The 14,275-nt window shown below is 46.2% G+C and overlaps 1 pseudogene; it reads left to right on the top strand.

Annotated features, from left to right (window-relative positions):
- The first annotated feature begins 9,846 nt into the window (after nt 1-9,846).
- On the top strand, nt 9,847-11,267 carry LOC147461034 (uncharacterized; annotated as a pseudogene).
- Nucleotides 11,268-14,275: the final 3,008 nt, after the last annotated feature.

Genomic DNA, 14,275 nt, shown 5'->3' with positions numbered 1-14,275 from the left:
GGGGAACACACCCGACACACACGCAATGGCCCCTATATAGCTCAGGGTATTCACAGCACCCCTGTCCTCTCGAAAACACCTTCAAAAAAGACGATTCACACTAGCAGGGCCTCGCCTACACTTCGCCCAACGCACACACAACCTACACAATCCTCAGAGAGCGACCACACCGATATTGCCCGCTTCTCGCACTTCCCCAATTCAACACCTCTCTCTCTTTCTCTCTCACACACACAGGGGGCCCGAGGGCCACACACGCTCACACACACTAGCACAACACAACCTGGAGACGAGCAAAGAAGAAAGGGGGGAAGGGGGGAAAGACGACGCCAAAATCGACAATGACCGCTTCTCCTTCAAACCAGAAACCATGTACAAACTCCATGAACTGTGCTCAAGGCTACGCCATGGCCATCGCCGCTTCATACAGAGGGGCACACACCTCCCTCGACAAATCGAATCCGTCGGCACACGCCTCGATGGAAAGATTCACCTCTAGCTTCACATCGGCGGCGACTTCGCCTCTTGATAGCCCTCTCTAGCTTCTTCTCCTGCAAAGCTCGTGCCCTTCCAAGCCTTTTCGCGGACCATGCATCTCGACGCCGATCGCACGAAGCTGCTTCTCCTTTTTTCCTTCCTCCAAACTCTTTTCTCCCTCCCCCAAGCCAAAGAAAAAGAACTCCCTTTCTTTTTTCGAAAACGGCTGGCTCTTTCTTCCTTTTCTTCTTCCTCCTTTCTTTTTCCCCACTTGCTAAAAAAAACTTCCCTTGACTCCAAAGATTTCCTTTCGTTTTCCTTAAAACCCCCCATAGCCTTTGGAGGCTTTCATTTGACTTTTAACAAAAGACTTTAGTTCATCCTTCACTTATAGCTCAAGGGTTTCTTTTGCACTTTTTTCACATGGTGCCGGTGCTTCACATGCTCAGGCTTGCCCATAAGCTCCTCGGTCATGCCACATGGAAGATCCTCCTGTCGGCTCCGAACCCTTGTGCTTACCCACCATTCTGCACCTTGGCCTCGGACAACCCATTCTTTTACCCCCCGTTTGGAAATTGATTCGCGAGGCCACCATAGTATGGTGTATTACCGCCGATATGGTACGTGGCCTTTGGGAGTTGACATACTCCGCCATTTCTTCGGTTAAGCCCGCACAAAATTGTTGCTTTTGCTCTCCAAAATCCAACTTTTTGAAGACAGTGGCCTTGAGTTGTAGGTCCCAAAACTTGTCTACATATTTGTGGATGGATTCATTGGGAGAGAGCTTTAAGCTTCGCCATTCGGTGAGTACTTTGTCTTTGGCATCGGTGGCCAAAAACTGCTTCATAATGGAAGCTCTTAAAGCCTTCCATGTTCGTGGAGCTTCACCGTTGGCTCGTAGGCTAGACCACCATTGTCTGGCGGACTTTTGAAAGTGCATAGCTACATGGCGTAGCTTAGAGGACTCCGTGAAGCCCTCATCTCCAAACGCCGCATCGAATTGCTGGATAAAGGCCAAAACTTTGTCTGTAGCACCGAAGGTGCCATCATAGGTAAGGAAAGAGATGCTCTTCCCTCCCTCTTTAAATTTCTTCAACTTGGACGACCTCTTCCATGCGGCATAGGATTTCCTATGGCCTCTTCTTTTTGATGGTTCAAAAGTTGCACCATCACTTTCTTCAGAAGATGAAGAATTTGAAGAAGGTGGAGAAGAGGGTGACCTCTTTCTCGTCTTTTTCTTGTCTTGATCTTTGTCGTTTTCACCATAGCTTTCATAAGAGGAAGAGGATGAAGAAGATGGAGAAGAGGGTGTCCTCTTTCTCGCCTTTTTCTTCTCTTGCTTTTTATCATCCCTCTTTGAATTATGGCGTGGAGAAGAGTGTGATGGTCTTCTCCGCTTTGGTGGTGATGGAGAGCATTTAGCCCGCCGTCTTCGTGGAGCCATCTCCGCCGAGGTGGCGGGAGACTCGCTTCTTTCTCGTTCCTTCGGTGGAGGCTCTTGAATTCTCCTTTGGGAAGGAGATGCATCATCCAGAAGTAAGTTCTTGAGCCTTTCATATGGATTCTCTTCTTCTTCCCGAATCGGAGAGAGACCTCTTTTGGTAGTCTCACAAGGAGGCTTCCTAGGTGTTCTCTCGTCATGGTGATGAGCTTGGAGAATCCCGTGAGCACGGAGCTGCCGTTGCACTTCACTTTGGAGAGATGGATTGCCCATGGCTTGTTGAAGCCTAGAAACAAGATAGTTAACAAGCATTGAAGCATCATTAGTAGCTTGCTCATGAGCAAAATCAAAGTTATCAACATTAATTTCACTCTCTTTACTATTGTCAGCCATTCTAACAACTTTTAGGTGTAAACTTTTTAGGTGTACTTTGGCACTTCAAGCCCTAGTTGCTACTCCTCTTTACCCCTTTAGAAAAAGCACTCAAGCTACTGTACCCGCGGCTCGAATACCATTAATTGCCAGGAATAGAAGAGAGGGTCTTTCGACACCAAAACAGCACCGGCTCCTGTCAAGCTTCTAATAGCTCAATAGTGGTTAAGCCGTAGGCAAGCCCCGTAGGACTCCACTATTAAGACCATAGCTCTCGACGGTGATGCCCCGTTAACTGCACAAAGGCAGGCGCACTGCAAGGCTAAAAAATCCCTATTCTACTTACTCACAGGCAATTAATAATACCAACCATTTGTAGCTAGCTTGAGGACCTCCCTTCTTGAGCAAGAAAAGAGAAACCTTGAGCTCTGATACCAATGTAACATTTAATGGCCTAAGATCTTATGTGTAGCGGAAATTAGCATGAACCTAGTGGACATTTCATTAGAATAGATTCCTAATGAGAATTACAAGAGTGCTTGGGTGGAGAGAGCAACAAAAAGCATAACACCTAGTTAGATAGCATCGACAATACTTTCTAAAGAGAGAGCAATTAAGCTATTGACAACAGTTGAGGACCGGATTTGCATGGAGCCGGTCCCCCCTCCAAAAGGCTTTGTATTATGGTTTCTCCCATCAAGAGAGACATAGTACAATACAATTCTTTGTGTTCCTTCAAGACTAGCTAGTGCAATGAAGATGGAAGCTTCATACACCAAGCAAAACACTTAATCAAACACAACTTGAATTATCCCCGTTCTCAGACCCAAGACCTCACACACCTTCGAAGATGGTGAGAGCTAGCAGGGTATGAGAGTAGATTGAGAGGAAAAAGAAGTATCTTACGAGAAAGAAGTACATCTCCTCACATAATCACTCATATTAGCATAGCTTAGCTTAGTAATTAGCTTGGTAGAGAAGATGAGCATGCATTGAAGCTTGGCTCTTGGTTGGATTTGCATCCACATGCCAAGAGAGTGTTGATGTAGGCTTCTATCTCACAAGCTTGGAGTAGGTGATGAGCTCTCCATTAAAGCTTGGGAGGAGATAGAGTATTTTCCCTTCACACATGGTCAAGTGTGAGAGTGTGTGTGTGTCAATGCCAAGCAAAAATCAGCCCCCCTCTCTCTTGGGCGAGCCCTAGCTGCTAAATAAGTCTGGCCTTTGCCTCATTGGACCTCCCCAGGTCAAGCCAATAGGAATTAAGCAGCATAAGTGATAGCCTTTAGACATGTGTCCCCCTTTCCCCTTTTGTGAGAGCTTTAGGTAATTAAATAATTAAACTAAACTCTCATTGGACCCCTTTGCCTCCTGGCCAATAGGAATCAGGCAAGCCATGGGGCTCCTGAATGCTCATTGGACCCCTTGGGAGACTGCCCAATAGTCTTCTAGGAGACTTAATTCTCATTGGTTTCTTTTATTAAATGTTTTTAAATTAATTAAACTAGATTTACTCTAGCTTAATTCTCATTGGTCCACTTCAAGGGTCTTCCAATAGGAATTGGGCACCCCTTGTGGGCATCTGGCCTAGGGAGCTGACATGTGTCCCTCATTCCCTTTGTGTAAAGGGAGCCTGTGTGTGTGTGTGTGGCTTTCTCTCTCATCCCCTAGCTTTGGGGCTCGCCCCCTCCCATGTAGGGATGTAGAAAGACTTTTTGGGCACACACTAAGCATCCAATTTTCCCTAGGGTTGACTTTTGGACACAACCTTTGAATTTTGGAACCTTAGCATTTTGGAAGTCTTAATGGGCTGAACCTTAGGGTCTTTTTGGCCCATTGTTTCACATGGCTCTTTTGCAGATGGCCCCCCCTTTGGATCCCTATTTTCCCTCCTTTGGATCCCTACTGTGTCCGGTCTGCTAACTTAACCAATATTCTAGCTTTTTCTCCCTTGGCACTTCCCCACATTAAATGATCAGTTTAATATGAGAAAATCATTTAGGAGAATTAGATATTGATTATTATGACACTTTCACACCGTGGCCCCGTTTGACGAGCCGTCTGGACAAGCTTCTAGAGAATCATGAATACCACATTTTGGGAAACATTTCCTGCATCTCGAACACCGTGACCTGCCGTCATCATTATCCCACTTTTTAGGCCCCCTGGCCTAAAAAAACACTTTAAGCATGCATTTCCGTTGCCACTGTTCTGCTGACGTCTCCCACACTAGCTATAGCCCTCTACCATGCACTGATAAACATACATAGCGCTGCACTGGACACTTCTCAGCACGGACCAACTTTGGTTGCACCATCATTGCCCACCCCCTTGTTGAACATTTATGTTCAACCACAAACAGGCTTATTGCACTAAAAAACTGCCACACCAAAACAAGCTCTCTGCACATCACAAACCACCTAACATATGTTAAAAACCTAGCATCTGTCACCCACTGCCTTTGTTCATGCGGGTTGGCCAACCCCCTGCTTTACCTATCACCAACCGCCTGGGTCAAACACCATGTACTGGTCTCTTCCGTCCACTTGTAACACCCTTGCATAGTGCCATACCAGGGCACATACCCAACTGCATAGCCAAACTGCCATCAACATGCTTCTACCACTCCAAGCACTCCCTGGCAAACTATCCACTCGCAACCAAGCACCTTCAAGAACATCAAATAGAGCACTATCGTGCTCAACCAACACTCTCGGCATATCTGCATCATCACTCGTATCAAACAGAACTAACATATTTGGCCCGCCCTCCCATCCATGTACAACTAGATCCTCATCTAGCAGATCCTGCACCTGCTCAACAGCCCACTGCACAGCCGCTTTTATCAGCATCCCTTTCAACCACCATTCACAAATCCCTTTAGAAAGCTCGGACACAATCTGGGAATCCGTATTCTTTGCCACCACAGAGTGCACTTGCTGCATAGGAAGCACCTCTATCTTTGGCTCCATGCTTGCCTTCTCATATGCATTGCACTCAATCCCAACATCATCAAGATTCCCCTCATCAATCGGCCCTTCAAGGTCTACCAATATCACCTGCTTGTCGGCTTCTATTACGTGCTCCTCAAGCATCTCCTCTACTGCTACATCATGCTCCATCAAGGAAGAAAGAAACTCGTTCTCTATCGCATTGTCCTCATCTTCTCCCATAGGTAAGGCTACTCCATCCCTTTTGGCAAAGTTTTGCACCTGTTGTACCACTATGGCACACTCCACTGCCACTTTCATCAACATGGCCATTAACATGGCACCGTACATCACCTTCACCTGCATATCATCACCTGTAGGCTCGGGCTCCTCCACTTGGCCTCCATCAAACATAACGGTTTGCACTGCTCCTTGCTCCTCGCACACATTCGATATATCTCGACCCACTTGCAAGAGATTAAACTCATCATACCTGGATTGGGATGACTCGGTCTCCCAACTCGTGTCTGCATCCATAGAACTATCATCACTCGACACAACCTACACTTCGGTTTCAAGCTCAGGAATCTCCTCTAGCTTCACGGCTTCAACCTCGTTTGCAAACCGCACTCCTTGCTCTTTACCGCACTCCAATGGAGCTTCAACAGTTGCACTCAAATTCGACAGCACATTCTTTGTCCATTCTCGAACCACCTGCACTTCCTCCACAACTGGAACTGCTCTAGCTGGCATCCACAGCATAGGAACCACCCTGTCTTTCTGTAGCCTAAGAACCCTCGGTTCCCGATCTCGCACATGCACTTCTCTTTGCACCATCCTTGGCTCGGCTACCACCGCATCAATCGGCTTTGGGATCACAACACCTGGCAAACCCTTTCTAGCTTCATGTTTCTTGAGAATCTTCTTGGTTCGCCCTTTCGCTAGAGCCACCGCTTCTTCGTATGACACCGGGCCATCTTTCTCCACCTTATCACGCACTTCCTCATGCAAGCAATCCAAAAACTTGCTCAATTTTAAAAACCCAACATTCTCAGCAGCAGTTACCTGTATCAGCTTTCCCCAAAGGGCCTCGAATTCCCATAAAAATGCTTGAAAATCCCCTTCCAAGCTCTGTTTTAACCTATCCAGCTTTCTCTTTACTTCATCTAGCTGCGCATCTACAACATATCTGCTTCGAAAAGCCGCTTCCAGTGCTTCATGATCCACCTTTTCCTCATTAGACAGGCCATCGAACCATAGCCTCGCTTTACCACGAACCAGGAGAGGAAACACCTGTACCGCACCTTCTTCCCTCGACAAACCGCTTTCCAGTACAAACAACCCATAGTCTTGGAGCTAGGTTCCTGCATCTTCGACCCCAGTGAAAATGGGAAATCCCGTCCAAGCCATTACTTCTCTAGCAACACCTTCTCTTCAAAGGCCGCACCTTTGGCATCACCAAAATCACCACTTTGACTTCAACTAGGAGCATCAGTGCACTCCTCAGTGGGGGCACCAGAAGATGGACAGGGGGAACGGGGAACACACCCGACACACACGCAATGGCCCCTATATAGCTCAGGGTATTCACAGCACCCCTGTCCTCTAGAAAACACCTTCAAAAAAGACGATTCACACTAGCAAGGCCTCGCCTGCACTTCGCCCAACGCACACACAACCTACACAATCCTCAGAGAGCGACCACACCGATATTGCCCGCTTTTCGCACTTCCACAATTCAACACCTCTCTCTCTTTCTCTCTCACACACATAGGGGGCCCGAGGGCCGCACATGCTCACACACACTAGCACAACACAACCTGAAGACGAGCAAAGAAGAAAGGGGGGAAGGGAGAAAAGACGACGCCAAAATCGACAATGACCGCTTCTCCTTCAAACCAGAAACCATGTACAAACTCCATGAACCGTGCTCAAGGCTACGCCATGGCCATCGCCGCTTCATACAGAGGGACACACACCTCCCTCGACAAATCGAATCTGTCGGCACACGCCTTGATGGGAAGATTCACCTCTAGCGTCACATCGGCGACGACTTTGCCTCTTAATAGCCCTCTCTAGCTTCCCCTGCAAAGCTCGTGCCCTTCCAAGCCTTTTCGCGGACCATGCATCCCAACGCCGATCGCACGAAACTGCTTCTCCTTTTTTCCTTCCTCCAAACTCTTTTCTCCCTCCCCCAAGCCAAAGAAAAAGAACTCCCTTTCCTTTTTAGAAAACGGCTGCCTCTTTCTTCCTTTTCTTCTTCCTCCTTTCTTTTTCCCCACTTGCTAAAAAACTTCCCTCGAGCAATAGGGCCAGGCGCTATTGCTCCAAGGATTTCCTTTTTTTTTCCTTAAAACCCCCCATAGCCTTTGGAGGCTTTCATTTCACTTTTAACAAAAGACTCCAGTTCATCCTTCACTTATAGCTCAAGGGTTTCTTTTGCACTTCTTTCACATAGTGCCGGTGCTTCATATGCTCAGGCTTGCCCATAAGCTCCTCGGTCATGCCACATGGGAGATCATCCTGTTGGCTCCGAACCCTCGTGCTTACCCACCATTCCGCACCTTGGCCTCGGACAACCCGTTCAAGAGACGAAAAAAAATATTCGATCCCTTTTTATCATGATTGCCTGCCCACCTGAACTGTGCATATCGCGATGCCCATGACATTGATCGGCAAGCCGTAAATTTTGGCTGACTCCCCACAATGTATGCTACCTTGCCAAACCTGGTCGAGGCAAGAAAAACGCCTGGCTACATGCCTTTTGATGCGGACAACCTTACACACACACGACCCCGGACAAATATTGCATAGGCCATAACTTGCTCGTCTGAGCTCCGAATGGCAAACCAAAACAACTGGCATGCTCCATAGCTTGAGCTTTACACGTGTATCAATTGATCCCATTTTCCGCCACCTGTCTGTACCTGCCCTGTTCGTCAAGATCTGCGAAGCCTTCTAACTTCGGACTGGCATATCTTTCACACCGTGGCCCCGTTTGACGAGCCGTCTGGACAAGCTTCTAGAGCATCATGAATACCACATTTTGGGGCACATATCCCGCATTTTGAACACCGTGACCTACCGTCATCATTATCCCACTTTTTAGGCCCCCTAGCCTAAAAAAACACTTTAAGCATGCATTTCCGTTGCCACTGTCCCGTTGAGGTCTCCCACACTAGCTATAGCCCTCTACCATGCACCTATCAGCATACATAGCGTTGCACCGCACACTTCTCAGCATGGACCAACTTTGGTTGCACCAACGTCTGCTGGTGGGTGAGGGCCAGCGAGAAGCCCTATTAGGGCCTTGTTTTCCAAGTCATTTTGAGTTTTTCTAACCGAAGTGCAGGCAAAATAGCATAGGGCTTACCGTTTCCATTCGGTTGATCGCCTCCTGCAGAGCAGTCTTACCGCTTCCTCCCTGTTGAGTGCCCGGGGCAGACCCATGGGTGGCTGAAGTGGCAGGGCCCTCAACAAAATCCGCAGGTCCACTTGCATGCTGAGGGTGAGCTGGTTGCTGAGAGAAGAAGCCGAAATCATGGCGAAGTATCCTTGTGGCTTCAAGCTTTTCTTCACTCCCGAGCAGAGGGCTATGGTGATCGATGCCGTTGAGTAGGACTGCAGCTAAGGGGTTGTGAGGGGAGAATGAGCTTGGGTCGAAATCGTTGAGGCCCCGGCCATGCAGGAGTGGGTAGTTATTTTGTACGAGCGCTTGATGGGGGAGTGCGCCTATAGCCCAGATATTGAGGGGTCTCCCGCCAGAGCTTTGATGGGGTGAGGTGATGGAAGATGTCATCTTACATGGGGCGTGAACGATGCCGCCACCGAGACAGAGGCTAGGACCTCGCTAGGGTTCGCCACGTGAGTATAGCTTTTTCGAAGTATGCTCTTCTCCCATTCCCAAGCCGGATTAAAGTGATTAATGCATTTATGCTCCCTTATATTGCCTTCACTAGACCGTTTCTCAAGATGACTAAAGGTCACTAGAAAGAGTTCTTAAAATCGGTAATTTTTTGGCCTGCCCAAAGGGCAAAGGCTATAGAGATGCAATGTTTTTTTGTTGACTAAAATAGAAAAAATAATTGAGTTGTATTTTTAAGCATTTTTTGCTAAGCCAAAAATGTTGATTGGTTGAATTAAGATAGTGGGTACTCATTTTTAAATGAAGAGTAACTCTAATAATGACATGTCTTGAGTCTTGAACTATTAGAGATTTTGGGCTGACTCTAATGAAAAGAACGTGGGTTTGTTCATTTTGTGGGTTATATGAAGAACCACTATTTGGTATTAAAGTGGTTGGGAATGTCGCCACTCTCGGGATAAGATGGGTATCCTAGGAGGTTGGTAGAAGTAGGGATAAGGATTGGCTATGTGTAGGGCTTATCATTTGTGGAGGGAGTGATAACACGTGTCTAGGGTTGCGGAGTCTCATCATTCCACTTCTTTACGACTTTGAAGTTTGCAAGCTCTTGCATTCTCTGTGCGTGAGTCACACATGGCGGGGCTAAGAGAGAGAGAGAGAGAGAGAGAGAGAGAGAGAGAGAGAGAGAGAGAGAGAGAGAGAGAGATCTCGGCTTGTGACTGTGTAATGGTTTTTCTGCCCCCTGCATAGCGTAACCCTAAATCGGTGAACTTTCAGGCAGATGGGGTTTTCCTCTCGAAGATGCACTTGGTGTAGGTAATAATATGTGTGCTTAGGTTATTTTTGTGCTTTTCTGCTCTGATGATGGAACTGTAGGTGAAAAGTGGAAGGGCTGTCTTTCAAGGCCTGCGCAATGAGGAAGCCAACAGTGCTGGATCGATAGTTGCCACTCTGAAGGACCTCCTTGCGGAAGGAGAGAAACTCATTCACCCAGACCTATTGGTTGAGTTGAAGGGGGTGGCTGTGAGCTAATGTTCTATGAGGTGGTCGATTGGAGGTTGCGGCTGGACAGGAAGGGTGCTGCCCTTGGGGACTACAGAGAGCTGCTGAGGGAGCCCGTGAGTCACCCATGGCGGGGCTAAGATAGAGGGAACCCGTGAGTCACCCATGGCGGGGCTGAGAGAGAGAGAGAGAGAGAGAGAGAGAGAGAGAGATCTCGGCTGTGTGCAGGGATCCCGTGATGTTCTTCATCTCCACCATGAAGGGGACGATTGCGAGCTGATGTTCTATGAGGTGGTCGACTGGAGGCCGCGACTGGACAGGAAGGGCGTTGCCCTTGGGGACTACAGAGGAGCTGCTGAGGGAGCCCATGAGTCACCCATGGCGGGGCTGAGAGAGAGAGAGAGAGAGAGAGAGAGAGAGAGAGAGAGAGAGAGAGAGAGATCTCTGCTGTGTGCAGGGCCGAGGGAGGCCCTACACACAACCACATTACTTGCTAGAAGGAGGAGTGTTGCATCTCTTGCAGGAGAGACCTCACCTCGATGTCAAGGCAGTACAATACCAGCTTGAAGAAAACACCTCCCTCTCCTACCCCCTGCTCTATCATCAGCTTGCTCAAGGTGATCTCATCATCTGCAATTGGCCTCGACACAACGAGGCTTAAGTCATGAAGCATTGCGTTAGGGCTCCACATCCTGCAAATTTGGTATTTCCTTCATACTGCCCAGTTCAAGTTTCGTGATTATGCAGCTCGTTTGAACTCAGATCACGCTAATTAGTGTAATTTCTCACGATCTGCGCAGCCTTGTTTGGAGATTGCATGGTGGAACTTTTTGGCCATGTGCTTTGCTCTGTTGAGTGCTGGCCTCTCAAGTGGTGTGGTCTTGGCTGTGAGCCGGGTGTGTGTGGGACATGTTTTGTGTGCTAAGTTGAAAATCTTTCCATTCCTAGGGTCTCAAGGTCGGTGAAATACTCATAATGCTTTTGAGTCGCTGTCAGTTTGCTCATCGTTGGAAATGGAGGAAAAGGATGTTGATTCTGATGGCAATCCTTTCACTACCAGGTACTCTTAAGTGGAAAGAAGAAGAAAGCTCTCCCATGTCTTTCACACCCGTTTCCTTATTCATTATTATTATTGTATAGCAAACCTTACACTGCAAACTCATGGAGCAGTTACGTATAGCGGGGTATTAGTCCTTCGTTCCATTTGTCTTGATTATTGGTGCGTACAATGGGATGTGGCATTGAACCTTCTCATTGAGGTTCAAGTTGGAAATATTTTTTGTTTATGCAGCATGAGAATGTTATCTTAGAGACATTGTGATTATTTCCATATGTTTAGATCAGTGTGGATGATGTGAAGGTTGTATACGACACTATTTTTGTTCTTGCTGATCTCTTGTGCTTTGGCATGTTAACTAAGTAGTACTTTGATCCCGGTGGTGCATTGTCTCGCAATGAAAGTGAAGAACACTTCTGCGTTTAATTTGCTTGAATGACATTTGCAGATTATTGGAATGTGCATTAGGTTATTGGTACTAATTTGTAGGCTGATGTTTGTAGTCTGGTTCGGAGATTGTAGACAACCATTCGATGTTGGTATGTGCTGAGCTCAAGCTGGATCATGTGGTGCATTTCTCTCCGTGATGGTGAGGAGTACCTTTGGTAGTAGTGACTCCAAGATCTTTCTTGCTCCCACGCCCCATATAAGACTATTGCTTTCGTTCTAGGACTTGTCGCATATGCTGCGAATGAGCAGCAGAAGGACTTTATGTTGCATATTTTGTTGATGTGGAATAGGGTCAGGTTAGATATAAGCGATTGGTTGTGTGCCAAGTTTTTGCTTGTGTGCCTATAACGGTATTTGTTTTGCTGGTCAAGGCAATAAAACAAATAAAGCTTTTTGCTATGCTTTGATTTCTTGTGTCCGAGGGAGAATTGCGATGATGTCTCATTTGTTTTCTGGACTTATTTAGATGCCTTAGATGAAAAGAGAGAAGATTGAAAAAGCTTTAGATATTGGACGATATGAAATTCAGTGTGAGCTGTGATGAGTAATACATATTGGATTCGTGTCCATTTTTTGGTTTTCTTTTTTGAGCTTATATGATCGAAAAATCCAAATTTTTAATGGGAGTGGAATTTAAATCCTTTTTCCCAAGATCAAAAGATCTATTTTTTTGTATTAATGTTATGGCGAACTATACTAATGTTTGAAACTTTGCAGGAGGTATTATGGATGAGTTCACATGATGTGAAACTTAATTTTATTCATTGTCCTTGCTTTGTGTCACGTGGTTGGTTATTTGTGGATTAGTGGTAAAAACAAAACTATGGCTTGTCATTATACTTTAATGTTGGAGTTTATTGCTGTAAGTTTTACTTTTTAAACAAGGTGGTGCTGAAAAGTAGAAGTTGTATAATATTCCAAAAATTTTAAAATGCTTTTTGATGTTTTTTCCACTCTTTTTCGGATGATTTTTTTAATGATTAAAATTTAATTATTTTGAATATGATATATCCATGAATGATTATTATTCCTACTAACTTATTTATAACAACACAACTCAAATATCTTGAAAAAGGAGAAAATGGAGTGCTTTTTTCTTTATCTCTCCTTGATACTAATACACCTCACTTATCATCACTTGTCTTTACTCAGCCTACCCACCCTTGGTCTTTGCTCAACCCACCCTTGCTGAAAGTGAGACATTTACTCTTCTAATAATTATAGAAACACTCAACCTCTAACTATCTTCTCTCCTTCTCCTAGTAGGCGTCCCCAATTTTGCAAAAGGGGTTAATCAGGAAGAATCTGATGAGATCCTCCCAAGCATTTGAGGAGAAAAAAGGGGAGGAGTGCCACGTCAGGAGTGAGAGGAAGAGAGAGAGAGGGCCTTAACATTCCATCTGTCTTAGCAGAATTAAACAAATATCTCATGTGTTTCCATTGGTGGCGTGGTGCACAGAGAAAAGGAGTGAAAGTATCTCTCTGTTGCAAGCATTGTACGATGTAGGTCAGTGTGTGTGTGTGTGTGTGTTTGGCTTAGAGTTGGAACGAATTGTGCCTGGGATGGGGATGGGGATGTAGTCCTGCGATCGAGCAAATGAAAAAATGTCGTGAGCTTTGTAGGAGGACCTCATGGCGTAGAGCAATGATCGTTTTGCAAAGGAACTGCAGGGGACCCGCGTCGTGCTACAGACCAGTGGCAGACTAGGGAGCCCTACAATGGAAGAGTTCCATCACGAGTTCGATCTGCTGCTGCAAATCAGAGCTTAGTGTTGCCTTGCCGTGTGAGGAGGAGACAATGTGTGCACAAGCTGAGACGGAGAGAGAGAGAGAGAGAGAGAGAGAGAGAGAGAGAGAGAGAGAGAGAGAGAGATAGTGTCTTAAGTTCAAAGAGTCAAAGACAAAGATGGCGCATGCAAAGTGGGACGTTGTGTGTCTCAGGACAAAGGCAGGAGTGAGAAACAAAGAGAGAGCCCTACATAGAGGCGATCGGGAGCCAACGTATGATGGCGACAACAGTCTTTTTTTCGTAGAGGCCATCGCGAGCCAAGAGATGATGGCAACAACACTCTTTTTTTTTGGTTTGCTTTTGCAAAAATAAAAAATCTCTAGAGATTCTTGTTAATGCAGGGTGAGTGGACCAAGTAGGAGCACTAATATATAGTCAATATTCTAATGTGTAATGACACATTTACTCTTCTTATAATCGTAGAAACACTCAACCTCTAACTATCTTCTCTCCCTTGCCGTATATAGCCAATACTCTAATGTGTAATGACAGTTCTATTCCACAAGCTTAAAGTTTTCTGTTTCACTTTCAAATTCTTCCTTTGTTTCATGTTTAGGCAGGCTTTGTGATTTTATTACTTGTTTTTTTTTTTTTGAATAAACAACATGAAATCCTCTAGGCCATGGCAATGGGCCAGTTAGAGTCACACTCCCTAAACTCGATTTGGGGCTAATGTGGCCCCTTGACTTGGGAGCTCTCATGTGAACTAGGAGCTCACAAAGAGCTATGGCATCGGACAACGGCCGCATTGAGCGTGCACGCGCGCGCGAGAGAGAGAGAGAGAGAGAGAGAGAGAGAGAGAGAGCTCATTTGGGCCCACTATAATGACATGTTCTCCTCGGCCACGTGCACACAAAGAGAGCGAGAGAGGGCGATTTAGTGCCGGTCGACC

This window comes from Adiantum capillus-veneris, chromosome 3 (assembly GCF_014529385.1).
Source record: "Adiantum capillus-veneris isolate H3 chromosome 3, ASM1452938v2, whole genome shotgun sequence".
NCBI lineage: Eukaryota > Viridiplantae > Streptophyta > Polypodiopsida > Polypodiales > Pteridaceae > Adiantum > Adiantum capillus-veneris.
Note: the sequence above shows the minus strand (reverse complement) of the source record. Positions and strands in the feature narration are given on the sequence as shown.